Source organism: Vicugna pacos, unplaced genomic scaffold (assembly GCF_048564905.1).
Source record: "Vicugna pacos unplaced genomic scaffold, VicPac4 scaffold_77, whole genome shotgun sequence".
Lineage (NCBI taxonomy): Eukaryota > Metazoa > Chordata > Mammalia > Artiodactyla > Camelidae > Vicugna > Vicugna pacos.
Window position 1 is genome coordinate 1,735,603 of NW_027328758.1, and position 17,145 is coordinate 1,752,747.

A 17,145-nucleotide genomic window follows, 5' to 3' on the forward strand; every position below is an offset into this window, starting at 1 on the left:
GTCATTCAGAAACCAAATGTTCAACTCTCTGAGGACCTGCCAGGCTGTTTTCCAAAGTGGCCATGCTGTGTTACGTCCTCACAAGCAAGGACTGCGCGCTCCGCTTCCTCTGTGTCCTCATTAGTGCTTGTTACTCTTTTTTTATTATATCCTATTTTTGTGAGTGTGAAGCGGTTTCTCCTAGTGCTTTTGACTTGATTTCCCTTATAGCTAATGATATTGAACATCGTTTCATTGTGCTCATTGGCCATTTGCCTTGAAAAATACATTTTCAGATCCATTATTCAACTTTTAATTAAGTTGCTTTTTATTGTTGAGTTGTAGGTTTTTTTTTTAATTTGGAGATACAAATTCCTAATCAGATAAATGATTTGAAAAAATTTTCTCCTCTGTGTTGTTTTTTCACTTTCTGAATGGTGCCCTTTGAAGCAAAGTTTTAAATTTTGATGAACTCCAATTAATCTCTGTTTTCTTTGTTCCTTGTGCTTTTGGGGTATTATTTAAAATCTGAGGTATTTTATTTAAGCTTTTATATATAAAATAACTTAATTCGTAGGACTGTTCTAGGAGACGGGTGCTGTTGTCCCCAGTCTATGGATCGGAGACTGAGATGCAGAGAATTTGACTGACATATCAGTGTCAAAGCTACCCAGTGCTGTGGGAGTTCAGACCCTCATGTTTGTCCCCAGCATCTGTGCTCTTCACCACCATGCTCCACTACTGCCTGGAATCGTTAATGAAAACGTCTTTCCTTTTTTGATTTCTTGCTAGTTTGTTTTCTCATTGGGGACCCATCTCCTCATTTTCCTTTCGGAAACCAGTGTAGGTTTATTTTATGTCTCATGTAGGCAGAAGCATTGCTATCAGTTAACTTCTTTATTACTCACTCTCCAGTGATGATTGATGCTAGTTGACCTAATCAAGTCATGCTTTAGTCTTTCCTGCTCATGACACTAAAAACAGTGATGATTTACAGAATGCTCAAAGGAGAATGTACTTGAGTGATTTTATTTTTCTAACCAATCAAACCAATCAAATAAAAACCCCGGTGTTGACACAGATTATAAGCCCTCCAGAATAGGGTCACTGTCTTCCCTGTGTTTCATTGGTTTGGTCACAGTAGTCTGGATAGTGCCTTGCTGTCCAGCAGTTTTGTGAGGATACGTTGCTCGTGAATCATTGTAAAGACAGAATTTTGACAGCAGACTGTGTTTTTCATTTCACAAGGGAAAAGATAATATAGAAATTTTGGTCAGATATATTTTAAAATTAAGCTTGGAATTTTGAGTAGAATTCAAGAAACCATACAAAAATATTTTTCACTAATTTTAGATCTATATTAGACACATTATGGTTACATAGCAAAGTAACTTATCAAGTAGATTTGACAAGAGGAGTGTATTATTGATTATTTGTTTTAGTTGAAATATTCTACCTGGGATAAAATAATCAATGCCCATAAATGAACAAATATGTTTGTATTTCTATGCAACATGATAGCAGACTTCATATGTTTCTATATAATATATATGACTGTGTGTTTTAATCTGTCTGTCATTGTTTTTATAGTTTTTCAGCAATGTTGTAACTTTAGAATCCTAAGATATTCACTCCCCATAATACTGCAGTTTGTACTGTGTATCCTGTCTTATGCATGGGATTCCACTGTCCCCTCAGTGAGGAATTTCCTCTCCTATTGAGTTAGTAGCAGATTTAAAGGAACAATGATTTGTAGGCGTTTGCTCTCCATGTGTTTGCAGTTGGCTGTCAATCAGGATTTTCCCTTTGAGTTTTCATTGTTCAATTAGAATTTTTGCAAATGACTGTTAATATATTTCACCGGTCTCCCTAGAAACTTGATGTGTTTGTGCTTTTCAGTTTTCAATTTATGAAAATTGTAAATTCACACTTGTTTTTAAGTACTCCTTTTTCACTAGATATTTGTTTACCTCTTCATAGTTAAAATAATTTTTTTCCCCAATGAATGAATCGGTGTGCGTGTTTTAAAAGATACCTTACTTTTTATTTTTCTTATTCTAACAGGTATATTCATTGTACAGAATTTAGAAAATAAGGATAAACACAGTAATAACTTAAAAATGGCCTCTAATCTCACCTGGAGACACAGTTGTAAGCTTTGAAATTGAGAATTACAAGTCCTCTCAATTTGTTCTTCTTTTTCAAGTACGTTTTAGATACTGAGACCCTCGAATTCCCATATGAATTGTAGCAGCAGCTAGTCAGTTTCTGCAGAGGAGCCCGCTGGGATTGTGATCGAGACACCGTTGAGTATACGGATCGGTCTGGGGAGCACTGCCATACCAAGAGCGCTGTCTTCTGATCCAGGAATGTGCGTGGTGTGTCTTTCCAGACATTTAGGCCTTCTTTAATTTTTTTTCAGCTATGCGTAGAGTTTACATAGTATTATTTTACTTTATTTTTTTGCCTTTATACTGAGGACAAGTGTGCTAGGTACCGGGATTCGAATTGTATTATTGCCCCGCCACTTGCTGCCACCATGGACGCTGCGGCCTTTGTTTGCCCTCTGTAAAATCTTGTACAAAATAGAACCTAAATAACTCTTCCTTGAACGAATGATTATATGATTGCTGGATGCTGCTTGAGAGTCCTTGTGATGATGTCTTTTTCCCATATATTCCCCTCTTCTTAACCATGCCCTTTCTCTTCCTGAACTCCAGCCTGTGTTTCAGCCTGCCTGTGGCATTGATTTTCCTTGTCTGTGGACTCTTCCTTTCACTAGTTCACGATAATGTTACATGTGGGCTGTGGAAACTTGCTAGATGTCAAGAAAGAGCAAATCCATTGCATGCTACTATTTTTAGAGTGTGTTATTGTATTATCGATTGAAGTTAAATCAGGCTGACCCGTTGAGCCATCCCCTGAGCTCTTTTCGCCTTCCTGCAGGTGATACTGCCTCCGTTGCTGCATGTGCCCTTCCCCCAGACTTGGTTTTGGATTTGAGTTAGTCACCATCACTGAAGCCCTCTCTTTAAAAGATGAAGAGAACATTTGCTCCTTCTCCCTGGTTGGGGACTTGGATGAGATGAGGTAACAGATAAAGAATGGAGCCCCACCTCATTCTGACCCCCGCTTTTCCGTTCCTTTCTCCAGGGAAAAGAGTACAATTCAAAAATATAAAGATTGTGAGCTAATGAGATAGACAAGACAACCGATCATTTATTAAATACTCTTTCATGCCAGAAACAAATGTATTATACACACAAATAGCACATAAAACACGGTAGTACAGGGGATACAAACGTGGGTCCGATTTCGAGTCCTGATCTGGAGTGACCAGTCCTGTGAGATGGAGAACTGGTAGGTCGGCTTAGCCTCTCCCGGACTTGTTTTCTGTCCTGCAGAGACGGGGCTCGCTAGTCGTCCCCCCCGTAGAAGTGCTGCGGGGTGTAAATGACACGCGAGGGCAGCCCGAGCACAGCTGCTCATTCCTCGTAAGTGCAGGATAGCATAGCTTTTGCGGTGACGGCTTTATGACCGCCCCGTGTAGACTCTCAGTGCTCCAAAGTGATGCCTTGTGGTTTGAAGATGGGATTCTCACTTCTGTAAATACCCAAGAATTGTGTTATTGGGCCCTGCTGATTTGAATCTATTCTTTAGAAAGTACATATTGTAGATATATTTTTCAAGCATGCGTGCTTTTTTCTTTTATTATTTATAGTTCTACCCTCTCATCTCTAGGTGTAACTTTTCATGGAATCCAGGAAACAGTCCTAAGCCACCTGCCTCTTCACACTTCTCCGTGGTGGTTTTCTTCCCTGACTAGAAGATGGTTTTGCATAGGAAATTTTCTTTGTTCCCCTTTTCTTAGAGTCTCTCTGTTTGTTTGCCCATCTCTCACCTGTCCATCTGTCCATTTATCTACCCAGTCATTCTTCTGACTTGTTCCAAAAAGCATTTCAGGCAGCTTCCAGAAGAAGAGATACCAAATAAGCAGTTGAGAAAATGGGGCCAAGTTCAGACAGTGAGGCTAGGAGGTGAGCCTGTGTGAGGGTTGCAGGCGTGAGACACACGCCTCTGCCTTGTGACTTATAAGATCGACAGCAACAGTGTGTCTGAGGCTCCCATCAGACACAGGGAAGCAGGGTTTGTGGGAGATGCTCACTGGCTGTGAAATAATTAAGTGTCTTAGGAGAAGCCCAGCCTTTCCAGCTACTAGGGATTAGGAGAATATTTTGAGTGTCTTCCAAAATCAGAATATTGCATCTTTTCTTTTTCAGCGTTCTATGTATGTTGGTTACATTCTATACTTGGAAGATTCTCCAAAACTGCTTCCCACGTGAGTCCCATTGCTCGGGAATGGGGTGGATCTGCTCATTGACGGGTGTTGGCCAGAAACAGAAAATGACAGCCTCAAAGGAGCCTGGGATTTGTCAGTTATGTTTTGTCAGTGCTGTAGATTTCAGAAAATGCTTTCACAGTTTCTCTCCATCTGAGGCAGCAGCGTGCTCTCTTACCAGCATCAGGAGCTCAGGGCCACGGAATGGTGGGGGCTGACTGCACTGCTGTCAAGAAAGCTAAGATAGTCACTACAGGCGTGGTGCTTTTACATAGTGCATTTCATGTTCTTTAATAGGTTTCAACAGGTAGTTAATTAACTGAGTTAATTAACATTTAATAAATATGATGCTTTTTTGAAAAGACAGTTATAGACAGAATATATGTTGTGAACACTTTAAAAACGGTTTCATTACTGAAATTTCATTAGGGAAGATTGTCTATCTTATTTACGCCTCTCTTTAAAAGTAACAAAGAAACAAGACAGAAAAAGCAGAGGATGATTTCTGTTCTTCCTCTCGGCTTTCAGGTGCCCTCACCTTGAGTGGCATCCATCCAAATACTAGCATTGACACTGGCCGTGCTCAGAAATGCCTCAGCCCTGAAGACACAACTGACAAGTAGAAGGGGGCCACGCCCTGTTACAGCAGGTGCTCTCACTCTGTGGGTCCTTATGTAAGTGCATGGTGTTATTCAGGATCGCCCGTTCTACATTGTGTGACGCTGCTATGGTGTCTCCTAGTTATTTGTTTCTGTAAGTACTCGTGTATTTTTTTTAATCTGTGGTACTAGACATCTAAAAATGTTTTTTCAGATGAAAAATAATGTGTATTTATTATAAAAGTCGGAAAAAAGGGTCAAAAGTGTCTCTCCTGGTCCCACTACTCAGAGATAGTAATTAACACTTTAACATCTATTTTCTGTTCTTTTCATCAGTGTGTATTACCTCTGTCATAAAAACCAGCAAGAACTCTGTGCCTGTTAACTGTGTGGAGACCTCCATTTTCCATTTGGCTTATTACACGTTTTTCTACAATATTCTATCTCCCCTGGCATGATTTTTAATGACCAGTATAGCATTCTGTCTTGTGGAGGCATCGTCCATTTTACTTCGGACTAAATAAACTTTTAAATTCCAAGTATACTTTACTGAAATACTGAAAAGAGAACTGTGGTGGTACCGAAAGGCCCCTACATCCCTTCCCCTTTTTTCCTGAGTGTAAAACTGCTGACAACGTGGTGTATATATTTCATGACCTTTATGCCTATATCATATATATATACACATACATACATTCACATATATGAGAAATCTATGTATATGTGTGTGTATATATGCTTTATTGAAAAATAAGGCCATAGTATATGTTTTCTGCAGCTCGGTTTATTCACTCAGGTATATATCATAGACGTTCTCCCCTCCAGAATCACCTGGTCCTTTCAGACAGAGTAGAGGGGTCTCCTGATGTGCAGGTTTGGTCTCTTGTGTAAGGACACCTTTCGTGGGAGAGTACTGTGGACAAGGCCTTGGATCACGCCGAAACACCGGCCACTTAGTGCCCACAGCTCACCTTGATTTACCGCATCATTGTCTTGATGGTGGACACTTAAGTTTTCTCCATTTTCCACTGTCAGAAAAGGTATTTGACTGGCATCCTTCTTGTACAAACATTCCTATGATCTTGTAAGAGTATTCATTTAGTTAAGGTTTCTGGAAATTTAGTCCTTAGATATGACAACTACATTCATCACAGGCTCCTTTCAAGTGACTCTAGAAATTCCTTCTCCTGTGGGGAATGAAAAGATGTAGAATAACTGATGTAACCAATTCTCTATCGCTGGATATGATTTCACTTCAGCTTTTCTTCCCACCATTGTAAACAGTGCTGTGTAAATTCTCTGATGAGTACATCTTTTTGAACTGATTTTTTTTCTAAACGAAACGATTCCTAAAAGTGGAGTTCAGTCTGTGTGTACACACGTTTTCCAGAGTTTACATATCCATTGACATGTCATCCTCCAAAAAGATCGCTCACAGTTTGTTCTATCAAAGATGGACACTAGCTACAATATCTTTTAAAAATATTTGCCAATATGATGGGCAAAAGTGTTTTTTCATTGTTTTAGTTTGCACTTGATGACCAGTGAGGTATTGAGCATTTTTCACTCATTAGCCATCTGATTTTTAAAAAGTGAATGATCCCTTTTGTCCTTTGCACACATTTAAGTCAGGGAGCTTCTTGTTGCTTTGTGACACCTCTTTGTATGTTATGAACATTAACCCCTTGTCTTCATCAACATGTATCACAGAGCTTTTTCTTGTCATTTCTTCCCTTTCATTTTGTTCAGTAGGTTCATTTTTGTTGTGGCCCAAAATAATCTTAAGATAGTAAATGTCTACATTTTGGGTTTTATCCTTGATATTATTCTTAGAAATACTTTCTTATAATGGTATAAATCTCTTCTGTAGGTTTTTTTTAATCTCTAAGATGGAGATGATAATAGTACTTGTCATAGTGAGGAGAAGTTGAATTAATATGAGCAAAGGGTTGTATTTGCTGTTATTAGTACTTTCTAATATTTACATCACTTTCTGTAATTTTTCTTGTGCTCATTATGACTGGAATAGAATTTTTTTTTCCAGGGGATTCTCTAATTGTCCCAAGACAATTATTGAATTCATAATTTGCTCTTTAATTTGAAATCCCACCTGTGAAAAATACTTATGTACACTAGAGTCTCTTTTTGAGCTCATGGTTTATTTCTGTCAATCTTACTTTCTTACTCCAGCGCTATATCTTACATATTGTAAAAATTTATTTAATGTCTGACAGTGCGATTTTTTTTATTCTTTTTTCCATCCCTAATTTTCTTGGCTAGTATTATGACTTTATTATTCCTGAAGAATTCTAAAATACTTTTTTTAAGTTAAAAAAAAAACAGATAAGAGTTGTCATGGGATTTTTTAGTAAGTTTTGAATTGTCTTTAGGAGAACGTACATCTTTACAAAACTGCTTTCTTCCATACAATATGTTGATGTCTCTACATTCACACCTCTTACTTTACCCCTCAGTACAGTCCTGTAGTTTCTCCATGTACAACATGGGCATTGTTTCTGAGTTTATTCCAGATTACTATTGATCTTTTTGTTAATTTTGTAAGTGAGAATTTTTTTGCTATTATATTTTTAACTGTTAAAACTGACACCTAGGAAGTCAGATTCAGTTTGTAAATACTCAATTTGTAAATTCTCATTTAAAATTGTAAGTATTAAGTACTTGTTATTGAATCCTTTCTTTTCTGTGTTTAAAAATTTGTTTCCAAGATTCTCAAAATGGTCATAGCTAAGTAGTATAGGTGGGGAGACAGATGGAGAGAGGTAGTGTAGCTCATGGACAAACGGTGAGCACTTTCATGGCTGCCTTTATGCTGGAAAAGCTGCTGAAGAGACCAGGTTAGACCAGGGGTGGCTTTGTATGCACTTGAAAGCCAGCTTTCCAGCCTGTATGGTGAAGCCTGGTGGGTGTGGCAGGTAGATGATCAAGGTCGAATGGAGGTTATTGGCTGCACAGAGCGCTGTGTCTGAGAACTGGAGACCTTCGTCATGGGAAACGCTTGGTGCCAGGAACAATGCAGAGGAGCTGGGGACCCTGTGTGTTAAGGATTTACCAGCCCTCAGAGTGGGAAGATCAGACTCTGCATTCAGATCTGAATTTGAATTCATCCTCTTTAGTTTACTGGTCCTCTGACTTTTGTCAAGCTATATACCCTCTTTCACTTCCTGTTTTCTTGTCTCTCAGAGTAGGAGAATTACATCCTGCTGCTAGAGTGTTTGATCAGGTTAAATAATTTGTGTCTATAAGATGCCACGTACAGTCACAAGCTCAGTGAGAAATGGGCTGTCGCCTGTTCTTCTGAAACTCAGTGCCTGAGAAGACATGGGGGAAAGCCAGTCCCTAATTTGTGTGTGATGCAAGTAAGAACAAAATTAATGTCTTGCCTTTCCCTAGCAGTATTCTTACAGCTTTGCTTCATTTACTTCTTTCCTCCTTTCCTTTCCCCTTTCCCCTCCTCCACCAAAAGAGCCTGAGACTCTCTCAGAATACTAGATTCAAATTACTTTAAAGGTTGGCTCATCCTCATGAAATGATAGTATCATAAAAAAAATCTGTGCACATCCCAGAATATATTTTATTTGATTTACACACACACACGTGCGTGCACACACACACACACACAAAATCAGGCTGCCTCCCATTTGCAGAGGGAGAAGGACCATTTTTTCTGAGTTTTCATTCACTGAGCATGAGAACAATGTCTCTTACACAGACTTTCACCAGGCTTCGTGCATGGTGTTTTTAATTGGATTTCTGCTTTGTGGCCATAGATATAGTCTCCTAATAGAAGAGAGAAGGTGGAGACATAGACATTCTACTGAGATATTGGTGTCATCATATTTGAGTTGGAAAAGACTTAAGACAGCATAGAGTCATAACATTTTATGGGTGAGAATCCATGATGTTGTAACTTGGACAAGAACCTGGGTCTTCTCCCATTTTGTCCACGTGGGTGAAGAGGCAACTGGGCAGGGGATGGCAGGGATCCTCCTTGCTTGAGTTCCATGCTCTTGCTAGTTCTGATTGCTCAGCTGCCTTTAGTTTATGTCCATGAGGCCTCTCTTGGGAAGGTCACTCTGACCTCATAGATTGAGTTTCTTATCAGCAAAAAGTTCTGGACCCACTCATATTTCCCAGAGTTTTCTGCTGACCTGCTGACACTTTATATAAATGAGACCTAAGAAACTACTTAATATAAAATCCGTATTATTATTATTTGCCCTCGATTTCCATAGGAATGGGGTGCTGTCTCAGGCTGTCTAAGCCTAGATCTGAAGAAAGATAGGGTGATAGGCTGTGCTACTGGACCTCCACAGTCTAAGTGGATTTCCACCTTAGTTTTTAGAATCAGGCAGATGAGTTCAGATCTTGCCTTTACCAGTTATTATCTTTGTGATGTGGGGGAGATACTGTTCTTTTTTGTATCCATATTTCTTTATCTGTAAATAAGTTCAGTATTTATTTTAAGGTTTCTGTTTTAGAATTGAATGAGCTAATTCCCTCATTTATACCTAAAATAGTGATCGCATGGTTCTATCCTGGTGCCTTGGTAGTTGATTACTAAGGGAATCCGCAGTGAGAATGGGGGTGGGGGACCCCTGGATAATAGAGCTTATATTGCAGGATATGCTTGTAAAAGACTGGATGTGCAGTGGATTTTTAGTAAATATCCTCTCCTTTCCTAATCTGCATTGATTGTGTATATAACTTTATACTAATATATGAACAATTTTTATTGCAATTTAAATCTTTGCAGTATTTATAATATGTAGCTATAAAAAAATTGGTGAAATAAAACGATTTGACTTTTATTCTCTTTTCAATAATCAAAGCAAAATAAAATAGAAAAGAAAAAGTTTTGAAGGAGTAGAAATAATTTTATTTCTGTGGAATCAATTCTGTATAATAGGTTTTTTGTTCATGTTGTTAAACAGCATATAAAATTGATAGGTTGTGACATACTGGAGATGAGGAAAGAGTGGAGACATACTATCTCTAATGCAGTCATTTTGTTACCAAGTCCAAACTCATTCTGCTTGCTGCATGACAGGCCAATAAATCGGGAGATGATATGTTGGAGTATGGAATAGTGACTATTTGAAAAGCTGGCAGACCCAGAAAATGGCATACTGATATCCAGGAGAACTCTCTTCCCCAAGTCAGAATTCAGTCTCCTTTTATACTAAAAAGGGGGGGATGTGGTTAGTTGTTGAAAACTTCTTGCTGTACGAATTGTTTGTCCTTGGAATCCTTTGTTCTTGCAGCTGTTCATGTGGGTCAAATCATGGTGCCCCGTAAAACCTCCAAAAAACCCAAAGGTTATTCTCTATTTTGCAACTTGCCATCTCTACATAAGTCTAGAAGAGCTAACATCCTTTAAGATTAGAGCCCGGAGAATAGGCTCTACTGCATATTTCAGGCTAAAGGCAACTTTCTTTTACAAAAGGTGCAGAGATAGCAAGTCTGAGCCTAGAAAATAGGGTACAGGTTTAAAGCCAAATGAACACATCTAACATGGAGTCAAATTTGTTCTTTTCTATTACAATTTCTTTTTCTCCCTCATAAATAATTTTAGTAAGAAACATGAGCAATTTTTTTATTTTTGCTTCTTAATAACGGATAAGTGGGCCAACTACAGTTTTGTGAGCAGGGATGCTGTGCGTGCCTTGGGGTCACAGCAAACTTGTTGGGGGTGTTTGACCCTGCAACATGTCTGATGTCCCGTGAGTGTTGGTGAGCGTCCCCCTAACCAGGGGCTCTCTTCAGGAACCACCATATGGGCATTGACCTCTGGAGACCTCTTTTTCAGCTGCAGGAAATTTTTTCATATACTGTGATGGAAAAATCACTCCAGCTGGGGATAATCAGGGAATAAAGGAAGAGAAAAAAGGGCTTGGAGTAGCGTAGAAGAGAAGGACAGAAGATCAGGGGGCCCGGGGGCTTGGCAGCGGGGCCTCGGGAGAGAGAGGAGCAGAGGTGGGGAGGGGCCCGGCTCCGGAACCAACTCCTGCACCTTTCCCCGCACCCAAGCCACACAGCTTTTAATTGGGCCTAGGACTCTTTCCTGTCTGGATGTCACCCTGGGCAGAACGTTGAGAATCAAAGATAAGGGGTGGGCAGCACTCACGTAGGGGGTCACTGAGGACTTTGGTCAAGTGCACAGTGCCTTTCCTGCTCATGTGCCTTCACCTCTTCTTTATCTCAGGATCTGAGAAGCAGTAGCAAGGAACTCAGGGAGAGATCCAGGAAGACATCTGACTGTGTTAAGTGACGATAGTCACAGTGACACGGGGAGCGAAGACACTTGCAGCAAAGTAAAATAACTTCACATCTATTGCATCAGAGCTGCAGGTGTGAGAGAGCCTAAGCCTGTCTCAGAGTGCAGGGGAAAAGAGGAAAGGAATGGTAAAATTAACACTGACAATTGAAATTTTGTTAAATAGCCTGCTACTGTTAATTGTATCACTTGAATGTATGCAGATGTATTTCTATGAGCATTTATAGGTTCACACAACCCCACCAGCCCCTCTTGCTCCCATCGGGGATGGGATTTCTAAAGCACAGTGCCCCTCCTGTTTGGGTGGGCCACGCTGCGGGTCCTCTCCTGGGGCCGGACTGCTGCAGGACACTGAGTCCCCGAGGCACTGCCTGGGAGACATGACAGGAACATCTCTGCTCTTGGCTGAGGGCCTCCGTTTCACCCTGCAGTGTAAGAATGCCGGTGACTCAGTTAGAAGCATGCATCCAAGCCGTCCTTCCGTGTCATCACAATCTAGAAGTGGTGTTTGAATCTTCTGAATTTCAGCAGAATGTGGTTTACAATCATCTTCGACAAGTGAGTGTGTGTCCTCTTACAAGTGGAGGAATTACTGCCGTTTTCCTGGAAATTACTCATCACTAGTCCATCTGATTTTTCTGTGCTAGGATTCAGTATGGCTTGCTAAAAACTCTGCAGTCAGATTTTGAAACCCTGATGAAGATGATTATTTATTTTATTTCTTTATATGATAGTACTTTACTTTCAAAATTCAGATTTTTTGGTTCTTAGAGGAATTTTTTCGGGGGTTGGAGAAACAACTTTGCTCTTACAATCTTTGTGACCTGTTGCTATATGCCTATCTCCTGTCTTCTGTCACTTGTGAGGCGGTTCCATTTGTGACCCTGTCCGGGTTGCTCATGTTATAAAACATAAAGTCTGTAAAAGTACAGTCCCCTTTACTCTGAAGACTTTCCACAAATACTACTTAAATCTGGGTGTGTTTTTAAGAAGACAGATTCATTAGAACATATACTTGCATGTTGCTAGTGCAAAATTGCCAAATCAATAGTCTAGCTCAACATCTAAAATCTTTCTAATCTACATTGGATTTGTATGGATAAGTGAAGCAGTTTGCTAAGATCTCAAGACCAGATTCAGAATACGGGCTGGTGTAGCTCAGCAGGTCCTCCCAAGCTGATGCTCTGCCAGAGGGCGGGTCCGAGGGAAGACGGCGTGTCCTGCCCTCCCTGAGCTGACAGTATTCATGGCAAAGACCTTCACCAGGTGAAGAAATTGGAGTTTCTTCTAAGAACAGTGGGTTTGAAAAGAGTCCAAAAAGCGCTGGAGGGAAACAATCCCATTTGCCTCAAGAAGGGGAGAGTGACTGTTGGGCCAATTGGGAGACTCGTGAGTCCAAGTGGGCAGTGTTGGTGGCTTCCACTTGAGCGGTGGGATGGTCAGTGGGTAAAAGCGAACAGATTGAAGGCATGTTTAGATGGTAAAAAGGAAAGGATGAATGCTGTTTGTGAAGGTAGGATGGAGTAAGACCCAGGTTTCTGGGTGGATTAATGAGGTAAATGATGGTCCCGCTGTGTTCTGAGGAGGGAAAGCTGCAGACGGAGTTCTGGGGGAAAACTGAGGAGTTCAGCTGTGGGTAAATTTAAAGGCTGTTAGATGTGTGGTCTGGGAGCTCAGGTGAGAGCCAGTAGTGAGTAGGGGGAGGGGAGAGAGACTTTCAAATCATTTTGTCTTGTGAACATACAAATAAGGATGAGTAATGACACACTGAACCCCTCTATATTCTGGATTTAAAACCCTGTAACATTTTGCTATATTGACTGTAGGGGTTCTTAATTATTTTAATAGAAATAAATTGAATAGAAACAAAATAGTGGAGTTAATGAACATCATACAGTTGATGTGTGTCCTTGTATGTATTTTGATACCTCATCTGTTTATAAACATAATCTACAAAAAGTTAACTTGCTTAGCATAAGAGTTAAAAAGAGGGTTGTGACACACTCTGTTGGGGGTTGAAGGTGATTTCTTCGGCAAATTATGTAGCCTCTCTGTGCCTTAGTTGCATCTTCTGTGACTGCCCCAGGGCCCCTCATCACAGCTGATTTCCTAGACTAGATGTTGGGAGGGAGGCTGCTGAAGGGAGTAAGAAGAGGTTATACTGCTTGAGATATGGAAGAGAGAGACAAAAACAGATTAAAGCCGAGAAACTGAGTACAAATACCCTCAAAAGAGAAAGAATCCCGCAGTGTTTTGAGCCACTTAGCGTAAGGGAAACAAAATCACGTGGATCCAAAGCTCTTGAACATGAGAGTATTGTGGGTGGGAGGGTGTCATCAGAAAAGGGTTGAGAAAAGGCCTTTTTGGTTTCCTTAACGTTTCCAGTAAGGATGCGGAGCAGAAGCGAAAATCATCCGCTTCACACTAGATGGTGCTGTTTTGTGTGAAACTGACCAAAGGTTGGAAACCAGTCATCAGCGGTGCTGGCAAATGAAGAGGCTTCTGGATTGGGTGGGGCACTTGCTGTGACTTCCAGGTGACCTGCTGGCTGGGGGCTGTGAGGCGGGCAGTAGGTTTGCAGGGTGACCTGGGCATAATCCCTGGCTCTGAGGCTGCTGGTCTGATTAGCAGACCTGGGCACCCGCAGTCCTAATGGGGCAGCTCAGGATGTGGCCTGGGACACATGCCGTGCTGAGGGCGAGAAGAGGGCTCCCCTGAGGGGGTGTCCCTGTGGAGAGTGGAAACGTCCTCCTGCAGGGGAGGAAGAGCCTCTGAGCAGGAGGCCGGATGCACAGACAAGACCAGCCTGAGCACGGAGGTTTCCTGGAGCCAGAATTCATACAGTGGCCCGAACAGCCTTGTTCCTGAGAAACTGGAGGGAACAGATGCTGAAAATGCAGGCTAAGATCAGACCCTGTGGTGGGTCATGAGTGACAGGAAAGGACTGGTCAGGCAGGCACAAGAGAACCCTGTGGGCGTCCCAGCTGGGGCGTCACGCACGAGGGAGGAACAGAGTTATAGACTTTGTCACTTATCTGTGTGACTTTGAGCAATATCACCCCACCTCTCTCTATATATAATCTTCATCTGTAAAGTGACAGAGTGACAAGCTCGTCTCATCAGAAGTCTTAGTTTAGCTCTGATCCTCTGTGTCCAGTCCTGTCAGTGCTGCCCTGCAAGGTTCTGCAGCAGCTGCTCTTACCCTGAGATGGGAGGGCGTAGAGGGACATTGTAATTCCCGAGGGCAGGAAAGGGTTGCTTTAAAAACAGACATGTAGCCACCTGCAGCTGCAGACCTGCGGGCAGTTTGGTTGATGGTCGTGGAGGGGACTTTGGAGGCCTTAGCATCGTCTTAAGACTTGTTTTCCCTTGGGGACCGGATTTGCCTTTGCAGATTAATGTTGAAGATTTGGGCTCCTGGCAAAGCTGTTTTCAGAGATGGTTATATAAGTAACATATCGTATAAAATAAAATGTTTTTATTTAACATGTGGGACTTTGCAGCTGTTGGGAAGAGCTCTGTTGGCCTGGTCTCCACGGAGGACACTAGGGGTCAGCAGTGCGTGCGGGAGGGCAGGTAGCCTGCAGTGCTGCTGTAGGGGGTTCTCCCCAGCAGGGCGCTTTGCTGAGTTGACTCCTCTCTGAGTTTGGTTGCCAGAGGAGCAGACAGCAAAGTAATGAGTTCTGGTGCGATTGTATAATGACAGGAAGAAATAGGAACCCGGAGTTTTTCCAGACTAGAACACGCTTTTGATTCCTGATTCAGTGTGTTCCATTACAGAATTGATGTGTTGTGTCTTTTCTGGGACTTCATTGAAATAAACGTTCAGCCTAAATGTTAAGGGCATTGTTTTATTTGGCTGGAGGACTCGAGCCGGGATGACAGCCTCTCAGATCACTCTGAGGGACTGCTCCCATGAGGTAGGGGAGGAGCTAGGATATATAGAAGCTTTACAACAAAGACCAGGTAATTGGAACAATAAAATATTGCTTGTTATCTAAAGAAAACCAGATATCTCAAGTTCATGTATTTAGTGCTTTTCTATGTATGGTGGGAAGCAAACATTTGGGTCATTGAATTCATTCCTTTGGCAAGCCCCTGGCTATCTAGGGCCAGTATCCTGTCCTTTCTTACTCTGAGTCCGCTCAGAGGGCACCTCTGTGAGTGGCTGAGAGGCCAGGCTGCACGCATGTCCTCACTGGGGGTTGGCAGCAGCCGCTGATGACTTGGATTCACCATTCTTTGTTTACTGACATGGTTGCAGTATTTTCATTCACATTGTAGCATTTTCATTCACAGTGCTCCCCCTTGGTCCTAAATTCGACCAATATTTTGAGATACATTTCATGACCAATTTTGTCCCGCTGTGCTAGGATCGCTCATTCCTAGTTCAGGTGAAGAATCTTCTGAGTTGCCATTCAAGGCGTTAGTTTTTTTTATCAGACCCTGTTGATACTAAAAGTTCTCTGGATCACCTGTCTTACTAGTCTATTATGATCCAGGAAATGTTTACCCTTCATTGCTCATTCCCATACCTATAATCACACTATTATATTTATTTTATTCAGGGTTATAAATTCTATCTGTTTCTTCAAGATGTTTAGCCATCATCAATCTTGTAGGCCTAGTTACACATTGGGAAATTAACAGACAACAATTTTATAAAATAGACAGGCTATAAATAATACAGCTAGTAACGTTAATAAAGTCACGAGTAAGAATTTAATAGTCGAGAAGTTGTATTTTGGGGTTAAAATTTTGCTTGTGTTTCTGATTGAGTTTGATCTTATGAGAAAGTTCATATTTATGGTCAGGGTCAGAGCAGGTATTAATTGGCCAGGTGAAGTCTCCCACCTTGTAAGATGAACAGTGGCCTAAACAGAACTATAATTTCTTTTGAGAATAACATTTCTGAGGGCTATCTTGTTAGAGCCTTGGAGTAGGGAAACCCTCCAAGGTAACACAGAAGTACTAGACATAGGTAATTTATCATAAACTTAACAATTGGAGTAGTTCATAATCAAAGGTTGGAGAAATTATCAAAGTAATTGGTATACAGGCCTGTTCCGGTGTCTTGGGTCAGCTGTCTAGCTCAGATGTCATCTTCTTCTCATCCTGGCCTGGTAGCTTTTTCTCCATTTGGACATTGTTTTAAGGTGAGCAGTGCTCTATAGGCCAGTTCACTGCAAGGGCTGTTCCTGATAGGAAATGAATCTGACAGTCCGTTTCCTTCAGCTTTGGTGTGTATGGTCTAGTTAAGAGTACCTTACAAAGGGACCTTCCGTTCAGATTGGAGACAGTTCTTTAAGTCATGCCTGTTCCAGTATGTATAATCCTCTGGCTGCAGGTCATGGGGCATTGGAACTTTACCCAAGGATAGATTACTGAGCTTCAGAAACAAACCTAGAGTATCCTTTTCATAATTCAATTATACTGTACAGCAATGTAACATAACAGCAAGGGATGATCTGGGAAGTGTCTTAGTAAATATGGACCTCAATTAACAAAACTAGAATTTAATATCCACTAAAATATAATTTTTTTCTTTCTAAAGTTATCCTCAGTTTTCTCAAATAAAGCCAAATGAAGATTAATTTCTTTACAAGTTAAGTCTGATTATTTGATAATATAGGCTTTTTTAAATTGTCTGTATTGGAAGTTTTAATACGGAGTCTCAGGGTAGAATGTTAATAAGGTTTTCTAAGGCCAGGAAAGCCAATTCAGGGCTTGTCATGGGTTTCTGCCTTACAGTTTTAGGTAAATTCTTTTCTCTTTAAAATCCTTAAAATACCTTTATATTCCTATATGTGTTAGGAGATGATCTTCCTAATTTGTCTGATAGAGCCACTGGGGACCTAAGTGTTTTTAGTCTCTTGAGGGATCAGATTGAGGGAAAAGATAACTGTTCCAAGTCTGATTACATAGGTATAATT